Source organism: Aethalodelphis obliquidens, unplaced genomic scaffold (genome assembly GCF_003676395.1).
Source record: "Aethalodelphis obliquidens isolate GAN/ISIS:26980383/991018 unplaced genomic scaffold, ASM367639v1 scaffold33, whole genome shotgun sequence".
NCBI classification, from domain to species: Eukaryota; Metazoa; Chordata; class Mammalia; order Artiodactyla; family Delphinidae; genus Aethalodelphis; species Aethalodelphis obliquidens.
The window spans coordinates 14,220,781-14,235,258 of record NW_020837977.1 but is presented as its reverse complement, the minus strand read 5'-3'; the positions used below and the strand labels follow the sequence as shown (position 1 = coordinate 14,235,258).

At 42.4% G+C, this 14,478-nt stretch overlaps 1 protein-coding gene across 25 annotated transcripts in view; it reads right to left on the bottom strand.

The window, feature by feature from the left end:
- CA8 (carbonic anhydrase 8 (inactive)) overlaps positions 1–14,478 on the bottom strand; it is a 210,672-nt gene that overhangs the window by 187,037 nt on the left and 9,157 nt on the right. The window contains exons 3-4 of one of the 25 annotated variants that reach the window (XR_003437388.1): positions 5,614–5,826; positions 5,172–5,487 (exon numbers count right to left, since the gene is read on the bottom strand). The exons of 23 other annotated variants lie outside the window; for them this stretch is intronic. The gene's annotated coding sequence lies outside the window, so the exon portion shown is untranslated. Of the gene's footprint in view, positions 1–5,171; positions 5,488–5,613; positions 5,827–13,617; positions 13,629–14,478 lie in introns of those variants that run through there. One more of the 25 variants, XR_003437389.1, reaches the window with a different exon arrangement.

Sequence of the window (14,478 nt, the reverse complement as noted above, 5' to 3'; positions counted from 1 at the left end):
TGTGTGTGTGTGTGTGTGTGTGTGTGTGTGTGTGTGTGTGTGTGTGTAGATAGATAGATAATGTACCTACAGATATATAGAGATAGTGATATATAGATACATCAGAAGTGGGGGACTCAGACTCAGAGCTTCTCGCCTGTTCTGATGGGCTTGGCCGTGTAGGGAGAAAGTTATTAGAAAGAGATTCAGCTCAAGGACAGGGTTTTTGGTTTATCTGTTTTGCTTTTTATTTTTAAATGAGTCTTTTCCATCAGGGAAGAGTGAGAATAAGACGCCCATGCAATCAAGGGCTGACATGATACTCCACGGGAGACAGTCACAGAACGGGGGCTGCGAGTGAGCCCTAGTTATGTTCAAAAGCCTTGATGACTCAACTCTCTCTGAACGATGCTTTCCACAATGTCCCCCCCCCCGCCCCATTTTTGTTCGGTCGGTTTCCTTGGTACCCACCTGCATATGCTCTGTACTCCAGCCAAGGCTTTCCTCACCCCAGCTGCAGCCTGAACTCCTGCTCTGTGCCTCTACTGTGCTCCTTCCATCTGGAATCCTTTCCCCATCCCTCTCGCTCCTCAGATGAGAAGCGACAGTTAATTCCCTGCACAGGGCAGCAAGCCTGTGTCTGTGTGCCACAGTCGCCTTGCTGCACTGTTGCACAGTTTTCTGTGACTCCCCTCTCCCTCATTCATCTTGACATCCCAGGCTCTTTGTATCCTCCACGGGATGGAACACAGTGCCTTACAAATGTTTGTTGGATTTCACTGAAGATGGTGTCAGACTGAGGATGCCAAATCGTGGTACATTCTTAAACTGCGATGCTTACACAACAGACTGAAGAGGAGAACCAGTCCCAGATTTGGGCCAATTATGGGAAAGAAACCAATTGAGGACCCATATTCCAAAACATAGGTCCTTGCCCCTTAGAGTTAATACGTGGGGTGACACAGAAATGGTCTGCCAACACAGAACTCAAGTATAAATATAACAAAATTAACACAAACTGTTACATACATATAACAAAATTGGGATTTACTTAAACAATGTTCATAGCCTATTTCTTTTTTTGTTAAGCAAGCTGTTCTTTCAAATCTATCTGTTTTTAAGTTTGCTTTCAGGAACCACTACCAGCTTATTCTTACTGTCGAATGCCATGTCCACACGGCCTGTGAGAAAGGATACGGCTAAACGCCGTTTCTATAGAAATGAGTGCTGTGGGTCATGCATTGGCTGCTCTGGTGTTCTCTTCTTACCTGTGAAGGTGCAATTATGATGAAGTGCAGTTCATGGAAACATACAAACTGTGTCTACACTTCTTATAGCCAAAGGATCTGGAAAGCGCTAAATGTAGGTTCTACAGTGAAAGATTTTACATATTCGTGTAAATCATTCTCGTTCATTCAGCCAGTCAGCCTTGCCACATCCTTTGGACACTTGTGGGTTCCATGAGCTGTGTCATCCTAGGCTGTCATTTGTGGAGGTCATTCATGAAGGTTGCCACAAATGTGGTGCAGTTGGACAAGCAGGAGACTCTCAGGAAAGCTGTACAAGGAAGACCTGGCCGCCTTTTGGACAAAACTTGTGGCTCTGCCCATGGGTGGGTGAGCACGAGCCTCATCCAGATACCTCTCCCAGGAGTCGTAAAGGCTTCTTGGCTGTGTGAGTCAGAGGGTTAGAGTAGACGTCCATAGAGATCTGAGGCATCACCAGCCTAAAGGTGGTGACTGGAGTCACAAGAGTAGATACGATATTCCAAGGTAAATGAGCAGTGAGAGAGAAAAAGGAAGAGGACGTTCAAATAGTGGGGGCAAGATAGCACTTAAGGAGACTAGAGAAGAAGAGTCAGTGATAAAGGAAAAATCAGGGAACGTGATGTCATATCACTTGTGGAAAACAGTGGGAAATGCCAAAGAGAGGATGAGGCAGATTAAAGATGGCCAGTTATTTGGCACTCATAGAACCCCATCAAGAAGTGGGGTTCTATGTCCCCTCCCCTTAGGTCTAGGTGGGTTTGGTGACTGTTTTGTCCAGTAGAATACAGCAAAAATGATGCTGTGCCCATTTTCAGGCCTGGACTTTAAGAGACTTGCAGCTTCCAATCCTTGTCCCTTGGAAGGTTCCAGCCACCACGTAAAAAGTCTGACTACTTCAAGATCACCACACTGTGAGAAAGCCCGAGCTAACGATAAGAGAGATGCTCAGCCATCCCAGCCAGGCATCACCTGCCCGGGCCTCAGCTGCCATCTCACTGTACCTGCACGGGAGACCTCAGGTGAGGGAGGACCAATCGATTGAGCCCAGTCAACCTACAGAATTGTGAGAAATCATTTTTTTTTTTTTTAAGAAATCATGATTTTTAAAAATTATTTTAAATTATTTTAAACAGTTATTTTAAACAGTTAATATTTTAACTGTTAATATTTTAACTGTTAAAAATTATTTTAAACAGTTATACAAGTTACAGAGTATGTCATGTCAACTCCAACTGACACCAACCGGGTGTATGGCAATTCAATTCTGACACATCCACCCAGAGTTAGCACAGACTCCACAGGTTAAGGGCTGAGTCCTCCACAGGACAACTCCCACTTCAGACACCAGCTGCATATCTAAGGGGGGTCGGGTGGAGGGTGGTCCCTAGGCCACGCTTACTACTGATCAACTGACAACAAACTCAGAGGTTCCCACAGCCCCCTCGGGGCTAATGATTCCCTAGAGTGACTCACAGAACTCAGGAAAGTGGCATACTTAGGATTACAGTTTTATTATAATGGGTGCACATAGGGCAAGATCTAGGAGGGTCCCCAATGTAGAGTTTCCCGGCCCTCTCCCCATGGAATGAGGGCATATCACCCTCCTGGCACATCAATGTATTCACTAGCCAGTAAGATCCTCCAAGTCTCAGGTCCAGAGGTTTTATTGGGGTTTCACTCCATGGGTATGATTGATTAGATCTTTGACCACATGATTGAACTCAATCTCCAGCTCCCCTCCTTAGAGGCGCTGAATGGCTCAACCTTCTAATCCTGTGGTTACTCTTTCTGGTAATGAGACCCCATCCTGAAGCTATCTAGGGGGCCCATCATGACTCATTTCATTAGCATAAGAAAGACATTCCTATCATACAGGAAATTCCAAGGATTTGTGAAGCTCTATGCCAGCAACCTGGATAAAAATCAAACAAATTCTTTATTGTACCACACATAGCAATAGATAACTAGAACTGAAGTCAAGTAAATTAAGAACTGAAACATCTCCACCGCTGAATTTGCAATGTTTACATTAAACAGAATTATAGGGACTTCCCTGGCAGTCCAGTGGTTAAGACTTCGCCTTCCAATGCAGTGGATGCGGGTTTGATCCCTGATTGGGGAGCTAAGATCCCACATACCTCGTGGCCAAAAAACCAAAGCACAGGAAAGAAGCAATATTGTAACAAATTAAATAAAAGATTTTAAGAAACAAACAAACAAAACCAGAATTATAGGTTAAAAGGGTATAGCCAATAGAGAGGCAAGACCTATTTTTCTGTTACTTGCAGCCAACACCATCCTAATACAGTGCAAATGATGAAACGTGTATGTATAACGCAATCATACACATGCATGTATATGTAAACCAAGAATCCTTAGAAGCTACATAATAGGAAAACACAAGGATATAGCAAACAAAATTGCCCAGAGAGTCAAATAATATTTACATTTTGTCTTGAAGAGGGTCAGTAGGATTTCATCAGGCAGAGAAATCAAGGAAGCGTGATGCGGACAATCTAGGATGTGCAAAACATCAGTAGCTGAAGAAGATGGAATATTTGGGGATCAGTGAAAAGTTGAGTATCGCTGAAGCATTGTCCAGAAGCAGGGGGAGTCAGGGATGGGAGGCTAAAAATGGAGCGGGACTGATCAGTAGTAGAAGCTTATAAATATAGTTTAAGATCTGACTGATAGGTTTCATGGACCACGATAAGGAAATTAGACTCTCTTATAGGTATGTGTAGGAGTCATAGATTTTTTTTATTGTTATAAAATATACATAACATAAAATTTACCATTTTAACTGGCACTCAGATTTTAAATATAGGTGTCCATGCTCAAATCTGATTAGCTTTTAAATGAATCTCAAGATAACAATATTATTAAAACATGAATAATAGTATTTTTTAAGTCAAAAAACTAAAATACCAAAAGCAAAATTAAAATTAATAGCTGAGAGCTGTGGTAGACATGGGGCTGTGCTGTGAAGAGCAGAAAGGATGTGCTGCCTAGCTGTGGGCTGTGAAGTTAGCACGTAACCCCCAGCCACTTTGAGACTGGTTTCAGCTGCAGAGAGCACCCTGAGGACAGGTGCTTCCCGGGTATATTAGTCAGAGTTCTCCAGAGAACCAATAGAGAGATAGAGGTAGATAGAGACAGAGATAATACAAAGAGAGAGAGATTGACTTATTACAAGATGCTGGCTCACATGATTCTGGAGACCGAGAAACCCCATGATCTGCCATCTGCAAGGCAGAGGCCCAGGAAAAACAGTGGTGTCGATTCCAGTCCAAATCACAAGGCCTGGGAACCAGAGGAGCTGATGATGTAAGTCCCAGTCCAAGTGCACAAGACCAACATCACAGCTCAACAGTCAGGCAGAGAAAGTGAATTCTCCCTTCCCCTGCACTTTTCTTCTATTCAGCCGCTCAGCTGATGGGATGATGACCACCCACATCGCGACGGCAATCTGCTTCACTGACGCTACCAGTTCAAACACTAATGTCATCCAGAAACACCCCCGCAGACACATCCAGAAATAGTGTTTAGCCAAGTATCTGAGCACCCTGTATCCCAGTCAAGTTGACACAAAATTAGCACAGGGGCAATGTGCATCTCTTGCCTGAGTAAGGCAGAAGGTAGGAGGTCCAGTCTTCTACCTGAAGGGTGCCACACAAACGGACACAATGTGTTCCAGAGCTCCTGCAGGGTCGCTGAAGCCTGTATTGCAACTTCTCCATCTGCCCAATGCTGCTTCTACCCCCCTTCCTTTTATAAGGAAGGAATATTTGATATTCCTATCAAATATACCGCACACTTGGTCTCCGTGTGTGCCTCTGAAGACGTGTCTCCTCCATGTCTGCCTGAACTATGACGGTGGGGTGCTATGTAAAGACACGAATTTTGAAAACATTCAGACCCAGGTTCGAAACACAGCTCTGCTGTTTATTAGCTATGGGACATCAGACAAGTAATTCAACCTCACTTAGTTTTCTCATCTGTAAAATGTGAATGAAACCTACATACCTTGCCGTGTTATCATACAAATTAGAAAAAATGTATGGGACATCCCTGAATATAAGAAGCACTCAAAAAATGTAGCTCATGTCGTTTGGTAGAAGACATCATTGGGTGTCCATCCAGGACATGTTCAGATTACTTCATTCAGAGGGAATGCCTGGCAGGACATTCCTGAGACAATTCCCTTGCAGGGTCTGATGCCCACAAATAACCTTGGTGCCTGCAAACAAAGGGATGTCAGCAGGGATGGTGCATCAAAATTCAAGGATCACATGCTAAGTTCTCCAAATAATTTTTGAAATCCCTCTCCCTTGGCTTGAGATGAGAGGGAGAACAGAATACCTACAATTCTCCTCGAAACAGTGTCATGGTAGGTGATCAGCTAACAGTGGGCAGGCCATTTGGGGACCGATCTCTTTTGCAAGACCTGCATGATGGCACCTGGTATTAGTTTCTCAGTCACTTGGGCTTCTTCAAAACCTTTAAATTGCGTTTAAGGTTCTGCTCCACAATAATTAGCAAAGAAACAAAAAGATCCTGTTTTCATGGATCTTTGAGTCTATTGAGAGAGAAAAATAATAACACATATAAATATATAATTGAAAACAATGATGAGTCCTATGAAGGAAAGGCTCACTGGATGTGGTAGACTTTGGCCCCCAGTGAACCAGGCCTCCTGGCAGTTTGCCCTTGTGCAATCCCCTTCCATGTTGACAATGGTTTGGCTACATAATTAATTTTGATTCTTGGGACATGATATACATGGTGCCAGCAGAGGTTTGATGAGCACTTGCCCAATGGGACTAGACCTCTTGGAATGCACTTTCTTAGAACCCAGTTGCCATTCTACAAATAAGTGCACAGTCTACATGGAGGATCACCAGGGGCCTTGAACTCCCAGCTGGTGTCCAGCATGATATGCCGGGCTCAGGACCTTCCAGCTATCTCAGCACCTCAGTCAAGTTCACATGAAGAAATGAGAACCACCTGATCAACAAAAATAATCATGGTAATTAATACCCTGTTGGTATTTAAAACCACTGAATTTGGGAGTGGTTTGCAACACATTAATAGATAACAAAAACACAAGGCTATGAGAACAAAAACAAAATGTCCTACCTAGCCTAGAAAATTGGAAGGCGTTTCCAGAGGAACTGATCATTTACATGGACTCTGAAAGAAAAATAAGAGTCATCTTCCAGAGAGGGCAGAAAGCACAAAGGCCTGTGTTTGAAGGGAAGAAGATGCATTCAAAACCGGAATGAAGGTCATTTTCTTATGAATCTTCACCTAATTATGAAACATATAGAGGGAATTTCCTGGCGGTCCAGTGGTTAGGACTCAGTGCTTTCACTGCGATGGCCCGGGATCAATCCCTGGTTGGGGAACTGAGATCCCGCAAGCTGCGCAGTGTGGCCAAATAATAATGATAAAAAAATAAATGAAACATAGAAAGGCAAACATATGTGTACATACTTATTTTATTTATTTTCTACAGCAGTAGTATATTTAAGAAGGAGTTGAGAGACTTCCCTGGTGGTTCAGTGGTTAAGACTCTGCGCTCCCAACGCAGGGGGCACGGGTTTGATCCCTGGTCCGGGAACTAAATTGCACACGCCGCAACTAAGAACCGGCACAGCCAAATAAATAAATAAATAATTTTTTTAAAAAAAGATGGAGTTGAAAGCCCAGAGCTAAAACTGATATTTCTCTCCTTGCTTATTACTACTGACTTGCTATTACGAGCCATCTGCGACGCGAACACATTGTGCTGGGACCATCTGTAATGTTCCTAATCTAATGGTTTAAATGATGGCTCATGTTCTCATTAGAAGATATTAGCACCTCAAAAACATTTGCTGGAAATAGCAAGGTACTGATCCCTTCAGATCCTATCAGATAGCTACCCTGGAAATTAATGCATGTAAGAGCAGGAAGAAAGGAAGCCAATACTCATTGAATCCCTTCTAGGGGCCAGGACCTTTGACAGACTCCTTGCATACATTCTCTCATTAATCCTCTCAGAAGTCTCAAAGGTATGTTTTATTATTCTATTTTTACTTATTAAAGAAAGTAAGGCTTTTAAACATTCATTAACCTGCTCAAGATCACACAGCTCCTCAGTGGCAGAGCCAGGATTTAAGCCCCAGGCTCTCTGCTTCTGAGATCTATGATATCCATAGCAGCTGTTGTTGACCGCCTCCCCTAAATCCATTTCCCCTTCCTTCCACACTTTTGTTCAGGTATCCATATCTTCCTGGGGTGTTTTCCATCATCTCCAAGCAATTCTCCAAAGGTCAGTGGACATCAACTGGGTGTCATACAAATTTATCTCAATTATGACCCTATCTACTTGGAGATGGCATCACATCCCACAGGTTAAGGGCTCAGGCTCACCAGATTCCCCTGCTTGAGATCCAGTCTCAAGTCCAGGGGCCACCTGCTGAATGACCAGCTATAAATTGGAGTTCCCAGAAACGCGAGGGGTCCTTGGGTCTGATAATTTGCTAGAATGACTCACAAAGCTCAGGGAAACATTTACTTAACATTTAACTGGTTTTCATAAAAGGATACTACTCAGAACAGCTAGATGAAAGAGATGCGCTCTCTGGGTACACCACTCTCCCAGCACCTCCATGTGTTCACCAACCCAGCAGCTCTTCAAATGTCTCATTGTTCAAGAGTTTTTATAGAGCTTAATCTGCAGTACCCCTTCCCTTTCCTAGAGGTTGCTGGGTGGGCCTGAAAGTCTCACCTTCTAATCACTCAGTCTTTCTGGTGACCAGCCCCATCCTGAGGCTATGTAGGGACACAGCCTTGAGTCTCCTCATTAGCATAGACTCCTGTGTGATCAAAACATGGGCTTCTTATGAATAACAAAAGACTTTCTGAGTGCTCAGGAAATTCCAAGGGTTTTAGGAGCTCTGTGCTAGGAATGGGGACATACCAAATATATTTCTTATTATACCACACCTCCTCATGAAGCCAGTGAAATTCAAGCGTGGGCTTCTCTGTCTACAGCAGCATTTCTTAGCAGCAGGCACAATGGGCATTTGGGGCTGGCCAGCTCTTTGCTCTGAACTGTCCCATGCATCTTGGGATGTCTTGCATCCCTAACTTCCTCCTGCAGTCATTCTAATGACCCAAAATGCCCAACACACACCTGAATGCCAAGGCTCTGCTTGAACAGCTGGTCCATAGGGAGCACAGTGTTTCCTGCTAATGACAGTTCAGGAACTTACGCAGTGGTTGGTAAGCCAACCATGGGGTGGAATTTCTCTGTCACAGGTGGTGGTCCAGGAATAAGAATGCAGCTTGGGGGACTTCCCTGCTGGTGCAGTGGTTAAGCATCCACCTGCCAAGGCAGGGAACAGGGGTTCGAGCCCTGGTCTGCGAAGATCCCACATGCCGCGGAGCAACTAAGCCCATGCGCCACAACTACCAAGCCTGCGCTCTAGAGCCCGCCAGCCGCAGCTACCGAGCTCACATGCTACAACTCCTGAAGCCCGCACGCCTAGAGCCCATGCTCCGCAACAGGAGAAGCCACCGCAATGAGAAGCCCGCACACCGCAACAAAGAGTAGGCCCTGCTCACCGCGTCTAGAGAAAGCCCATGGGCATCAATGAAGACCCAACACAGCCAAAAATAAATAAATAAAAATAAATTTATTTTTTAAAAAAGAATGCAGCTTGGGTAAATGATGTGTAAGGGGAGGTTTGCTAGGGAGCTCTCTGGAGAGAGTATATCTGGAAGAAACAGATTTTTTTACCCTGGAATTTTTCATGTAAAACTTTTCATGTAAAACTTTTCACTCATCTCTGGAGTTTTTTTGTTGAATGAGGCAATAAATCGCCTTTATTCCTTAAGTCAATGAAGTTAAATAACAAACCCCAAATGTTGGACTTCCTGTTTCTTACCATGGCAAGTAATCTACCTGATATAATACCTTTCTTAGGCTTTTAGGTCCTGCTGTCTCTACATAAAGAACATGGCCCTTTGGGCTAGTGGCAGTGAAGGGCAGGACAAAGGCATCGATTTCTATTTCAAAACTTTCCCAACTTTCTGTTCTTTACTTCAGATTTTTTCTGCATCTGCCTTTGGTGTAGCTCCCTCCTCTCAGTAGAAGAGATGTTCCTTTCTCAGTCCAAGGTGAATTCCTTCACTCCCTCTCTTGGTCCAGACTCTTCCTACCTCCTCAGAAGTGTGTACCTCTCTCCCCATCACGCATTTTCCCTCTGCCTTGACTCTCCCTTTCTATGGTTCTTCACCCAAGATACATACTATGCCCAGACCTTCTCCTGTCAACCAAGTCCTCCCTCCTACTAATGCAATTCCTATCTCTGGCACGGCCCCGTCACAGCCAGGTTCCTTAAAAGTGCCATCTCCGGGACTTCCCTGGCAGTCCAGTGGCTAAGACTGCGCTTCCTCAAACCCAGGGGGCATGGGTTTGATCCCTGGTCGGGGAACTAAGATCCCACAAGCCACGTGGCCTGGCCAAAAAAAAAAAAAAAAGTGCCACCTTCATTGACTTCCCCACTTCCTAGTGTTTGCACTCCCCTTCCCCAACTAATCCTTAAACTACCATTATCTGATTTATGCCCTCAACTTCCCCAATGAAACTTCAATGGCGATGTCCACTGATGAACTCCTAAATGATAAACCCAATAAGTATTTTCATCTTTATCATTTCTAATCTTTTTATTAAATGTGTCAATCAGTTTGTCCTTCAAAAATTCTCTCTTCCTTTGGAGTCTGTGTTTACCACCATCTGATGCATAGCTTCTTAATCTGGGGGCTGTGGATTACATAGATATGGATAGGAGGAAATTTGCATCTTTATTTGTATTAACTCTAACTGAAATTTAACATTTTATTCAACTATGATTGTTGTCAGCACCGAGGTCTATTAGCAGTATCTACCGATTTGTCACTAATAGATATACGGATGTTGTCATCTTACAATACAATTGATACAAACATCTTGTCATATCATTTACACTCATCCCAACTGCTAAATTATAGCCATTATTAGACCTCTTGTTAGATCTTGGTTTTTAATATATTAATAAAGAAGCACATATATTACTCTAACAAAAATTTGTTTTGGAAATATTTTAATAACAATTCTAATATAATTTTTTCTGTAATCCTTTGTTTTTTTGTTTTTGTACCTTTGATACCATTATTCTGAGCAGGCATCCATGAGCTTTACACGAATGCTAAAGGGATCTATTGCTGAAAGAAAACACCACGTTTCCTGCCGAATTTTTTAAAAATCTCTCAGATTACTGCTCCTCAGTTCAATTTTGAAGCTCATGTTACAGGGCCCACTGTCCCATTTTTTCTTAGCATCAGAACCACGTGTGACTGAGATTATAGTCATTAGATTTTACAGCAAGGGTTCTCCTCAGAACTTGGAAGTAAGTTTGTGCCCTGAGAGTTCAGGCTAACATTCAACATGTAATGATGACAGTCAGGTAGTGAAAATGACAGATAACACACTGAGAGCTTCACACACCCTCTGCGTTGCATGGTCATGCTATGATTTTGATATTATTTTCCCCATTCTACAGATTAAGAAACTGAATTTCAGATGGAATCAATGTCTTCATTAGGTCACATGGTAGGTAATTAATGAGACAGGGGGCTTAATATACTGCAAAATGAAGTTCACCAGAAGCAACCTAAAGATGCAGGTTGAATCCCAGGGCCAGAACTTGATGGTAATTTGATTGAATTGGCTAAGTCCATCAGAAGGAGGATTGGTCAGTCTTAGAGGCTGGAAAAAGGAAAATTTTGGAGATAAAAATTGGTATTCTCTATTGAAATATTACTCAGGGGAGTTTTTGACTCATCAAAATATTTGGTAGTTGGTTAAGGCTATTGGGCCAGGGTTACAAATGCTTTCGGAGGCCAAACAGATACGGCTTGCAGGTCAGAGTGAGACGACAGGGTGTGGTCGAACTGATGAAATGAATGAGGGGACGAAATGCACTAGGAGGCATAGGTTTTACCCCCAGGAAAGACCATCCCAAACGTGAGCTGGATGTTTTGTGTTCCCTCCACTTAAAGTCATTAAATATTTCCATGCACTTTACTCTTTGTAAGGAAAAGAAAAAGCTAGTGGAATGCATTTCACATATTCCTGTCTCTGAGATAGTGATTTCTTATTGCAATTTGACATTCTACTTTTAAAAATCAGACTTGTAAACTAGGTTAATGTGAGTCCATTTCTGAAAGATGGATTCACTTTTGATGTGTAGAGAAATCAGGTTTCTAAGCGTCATTTACTATATATACCAACCTGTGAGTTCCCTTGGGAGACTCAATCTAACCCCTCTTCATGAACATAAAGCATTCATCACTTCCTTGTGGAGGACAAATACATTTTTCTTACATGTTACATGATGATGACTTCTAAATTTGTATGTGGAGGTCAAAACTCTCATTGGACCCATATTTCCAGCTTCCAGCACTGCCACTTACTAGCCGTCATGACATGAGAAATTATTTAAACTCTTTAAGCTTCAGTCTCTTTTTCTATCAAATAAAGACTTTTTCTCTGTATATTTATTTTTATTTCCTTTAGCTATATTATCAGAATTTGGAAATTTAGGTGCAAGTGTTTGCATATATTAAAGGATTATGATAATTCTTTCACTACCTTTTTGAAAATTGATTCAATTTGCCCTTTCAAGTTTTACAAAAGAATTTTCACTTCCTCACATTTTTTTCCATTTCTGATTATTATTCTTTTTCTTTAAATATTTTAAATTAAAAAACTATCAGTGGGATTAACATATACACACTACCATATAAAAAACTGAAAACCAACGAAGACCTACTGTATAGCACAGGGAACTACACTCATATTTTGTAATAAACTATAAGGGAAAGAACTGAATCACTTTGCTGTACACCTGAAACTAACACAACACTGTAAGTCAATTAAAAAAAAAACCTCAGGGTAAAATGCAAAAAATAAAAACACATAAATTAATTTAAAAACTTTCAGATTTGTTGTGAAGATTAAATGATTTGGGAGGTTTGTTACACATTTTCAATTGTATTAAACGTATGTGAATTTTAACAATGATTGTCAGAGACTTTAATAGATACACAGGTAGAGCATGCAAACAGATAATACACAATAGAAGAACCACAAGTGTCTATCAGACACTTGAAAAAACATTTGGTCCCAACAACCGTACCAGCTGCATGGTATTTCTATCTGGAGCTCAGACCACTCCCCCAAGCCCCAGACCCAAATGTCCAATTCATTTGATCCCTCCACTTGAATGACTGTTGGCATCTCAGTTCAACATGTCCAAAACAGAATCTTTGATTCTCTCCCCTCTTTCCCACCTACCTGTTCTTCTCCTACAATTAATGTGTTACCCTGTTCATTTGGCAAAATATCTAGGAATCATGCTTGTTTGTTCTCTTTCTCAGTCCTTCCGTATATACTACATCAGCTAGCTGTGACTGGCTGGACCCTGGAAGCTTGGCTGCTGCCTGGACCCCTCTGGAAGCCAGAGGGGAGGGACATGGTCAAGAGCCTCAGGAAATCAGGGTGGGCATATACCCTCCCTCTTGCCTTGCAAAAAAATCCCATCCCTTCTGGAAGTTCACCTCTCAAAACTACACTAGCAGAGCAGAAGAGAGGAAAAAGCAAGCGCCTAGGGACCCTGACACCCACCTGGGTGGTGCGGAGGGACCAGCTTGAAGCAGCTCCTCTGCTTGCTGGTCTCCAAGGGCTGGGGTGCTGAGTCCCTCCTGACCCCACATGCTGTCTCCTGCCTCGGTCTCCTCTGGCCTCGGGGCCAGGCCTCCTTGCCTGTCCCCCTCTTATAATTTCCAGTCTTCTTCTGGGTGCCAAACTTTCAGAAACCTCTTCCATGAGGTCAAAAAGCAAGTTAACTCTCCCTGTGCTTCAGTATTTATGATGAGCAAGGTGCTCTCAAGTGCGGGGATCAGGGAAGGGCCCCCTCCTCTGTCCAGAGTCCAAGACAGTCACTGAGCCTACCTGTTACTTCTTTTCACAATTTATTTCTTTTTTGTAACAAACTATGGCTTTTGCTGTGTCCTGTAAAGACTTTTGTTACAGTTTAGTTCTCTATGACAGGATGATTTTTATTAATTTTATCATTCATCTTTATTGCTTTTATTGCATCTTCTATTATTGTTTTATGAACCCTTTGTTTTCAATAAATAAAAATCTCTAGGTTTTTAATAAATAAATTAGGAGCCTGTAATTTCTTATTAGTTTTACTAGAAACATTGCAGTTAAAATGGTTCTCTAGAGCTGTGTCAAGTTAGAATAAATTTTCATTTATTTATGTTTGAATTTTTCTTCTGAGCCTTTGAAGGTATCTATTCTGAGTTGGAAAGCTTTATAATAGGTATATCTTCTACTAAACTATATATACATGTCCATTGCTTACAGGCAGAAGTCTAAGATGGTCCCCAAGATCTCCACTCCCCCGTGTACACACACTTTCTTCCAGTTGTTCAACCAAATACTAACTTAGATGCTGCTGTGAAATGATTCTGCAGATTCAATTAATGTCCCAAAACAACTGACTTCAAGATAGGGAGATGGTCCTGGATGGGCCAGACCTAATCACTTGAGTCTTTAAAAGTGACGGGGCCCTTCTTAACAAAGAGATTCAAAGCAGGAGGGATTAAAAATGAGGGAGATTCTCTGCTCTTGGCTTTGAAGATGGAGTAAGCCACGTGGCAAGGAATGCAGGAGCCTCTAGTTGTTGATAGCAGCTCCTGGTTAATAGCCAGAAAAGAAATAGGGACCTCAGTCCTACAACTGCAGGAGGCTGAATTCTGCCACATCACATGGGCTTGCAAAAGGACCCCAAGCTCCAGATGAGAATGCAGCTAAGTGGACACCTTGATTTTAGCCTTCTGAGATCCTGAGAAGAGAACCCACCTACACCAGGCCCAGACTTCTGCCCTACAGAACTGCGAGCTAATAAATGGGTATTGTTTTTCGCCAGTAAGTTTGTGGTATTTTGTTACTCAGCAATAGAAAACGAATCTAGTAGGACATGCTTATATTGAGATATGACCTCTACACCATATGATGAGTCAGCACAGTAGGGATTACAGTATTCCTGGAAGCCTTTTTTTAAAAAGAATACCATGTGTTTTTGTTGTTGTTTTGTTTGTTTGCGCCAGGTCTTAGTTGTGGCAGGCA